General features: G+C 31.8%; 1 non-coding gene across 1 annotated transcript; it reads right to left on the bottom strand.

Moving 5' to 3' along the window:
- Positions 1-486: 486 nt before the first annotated feature.
- Positions 487-589, bottom strand: LOC136401968 (U6 spliceosomal RNA). The gene has a single exon (XR_010750887.1). It is a non-coding gene; the product is annotated as a U6 spliceosomal RNA (small nuclear RNA).
- Positions 590-1986: the final 1397 nt, after the last annotated feature.

Here is a 1986-nt window from a genome sequence, read left to right as displayed (position 1 = left end):
TGTTTATGAGTATACAGAAACCACAATACTTTGAGGTGTTTATGACTATAACAGAAAACTAGTTTTATGACTAAAAAGAAATAAGTATGCTTATAAGGTAAGTGACATAAACATACATGTACCCATACCAATTCTGCGGATACTCTGATACTCTTTCTATAGAGATGTACACCTTGTCCCTTATAGGATATGCAATTTTAAATTTTATTTAAATTAATTTTTGTCTCATGTACAGAAAAAAAGTAATTAGAATGGAGAATTTTCACTGGATGATAATAATCAAAGGATGGTGTTTGCTATGTAATATTAGAAAAAAATATATAGTATTGAAAGCTTTCAATAAACATCTCATCCGAGCACTTATTATGACCATAATCTGTGAAAATAAAGTTACCATAGGTCCTCATTGATCATAAGAATTTACCTTCAGATTTGTAGTCTTTTAAAATAATAACTTTTTCATTATTTTGAGCTCCAAATGGTAATAAGAACTATCAATACCTATATAAATAGAATTTATTGCGCAGGGGCCATGCTAATCTTCTCTGTATCATTCCAATTTTAGTATATGTGCTGCCGAAACTAGCACAGAATTTCTTTATTCAAAAAAATTTAGAAGACCAGGTGCTATATAACAGTGGTCCCCAACCTTTTTTGGGCCATGGACCGGTTTAATGTCAGAAAATATTTTCACGGACCGGCCTTTAGGGTGGGACGGATAAATGTATCATGTGACCAAGACAAGCGTCAAGAGTGAGTCTTAGACAAATGTAACAGAGGGAATCCGGTCATTTTTTAAAAAATAAAACATCGTTCAGACTTAAATATAAATAAAATGGAAATAATGTAAGTTATTTATTCTTTCTCTGTGGAGCAGTACCAAATGGCCCACAGACCGGTACCGGTCCATGGCCCGGGGGTTGGGGACCACTGCTATATAATACTTAAAGTTTTATTAAAATCTAATAATTCTGAAGTCAACAGAATGATTGTTGTGGTCCTCCCTTAGTAGTATCTCTGTCTTCCAATTAGTCATGCTGTGAGTGCCTCCCCTTTAGTGTCTTTGTGTTTTCTTTGTCAAATAAAATGAGAATTTATAGAGCAAATATGTTTTTTGTACATAATGCCAGTGTCAACATGGTGAGGGACTTGTGAAGATATTAATGACATGGGTCCAAAATATATTGTTTATGATAATAGCTGATAAAAAACTTAAGTTGAAGTATAAGAGCATATGGGCTTTAAAATGTAGGCCAAATTATATAATTATATTTTTAACATAAGTAAATTAACCTTAGATGAAAACATGTTAGTCACAAAAGAGATTGTAGTTCTTCATGATTTTTTAATAATAAAATATTTAACCATTTGTTTCAGGGACTGAGGATGAAATATGATTAGAGAAAGAAGAACAGGAGCATGTTTGTTCAATGTTACAACTTTCTAAATTGGGAGTTAGAAAAGAGAGAATTATTTCAAAAGTAAATAAATTGCTAACCTAAGCAGATGTCTTATTTTTTAGTTTATTGTTAGTTCTATAAATTTTTACTACCAAATTAGAAATTAATACTTCTCTTTCCTAAACTTTTTTCATTTTTCTGGAGACTTAGATTTGGGCTATGATGTATTCCTTTTTTAAACAGAGCTATGTTTCAGTCAGGAATATTTAAAAATCCAGGTAGATTATATTGTAAAATTATGTTTGAAGATATTGGTGCACTGCCAAGTAACCAGGATTTGAGGGGCTAAGATGTTAGAAAAAAGGAAATGTAGCAAGAGGAGAACCTATGTTTCAGTAGTTAATTTTGTCCTAGGATAGTTGCTAATCTATTGGCATTATGTTGAATCTCAAAAATGAAAGCAGAAGCTCGCAAGTGAAAGTCAAAGAAGCTTTAAAGAAAAGAAGAATTTTTGGCCCTTACATAGGGCTAGAGATGCAGATAACAGAGTAACTGTTATCAAAGAAACAAAGACCTGTGGAATCAA

Source organism: Saccopteryx leptura, chromosome 3, assembly GCF_036850995.1.
Source record: "Saccopteryx leptura isolate mSacLep1 chromosome 3, mSacLep1_pri_phased_curated, whole genome shotgun sequence".
Lineage (NCBI taxonomy): Eukaryota > Metazoa > Chordata > Mammalia > Chiroptera > Emballonuridae > Saccopteryx > Saccopteryx leptura.
This window is presented reverse-complemented; position numbering and strand designations above follow the sequence as displayed.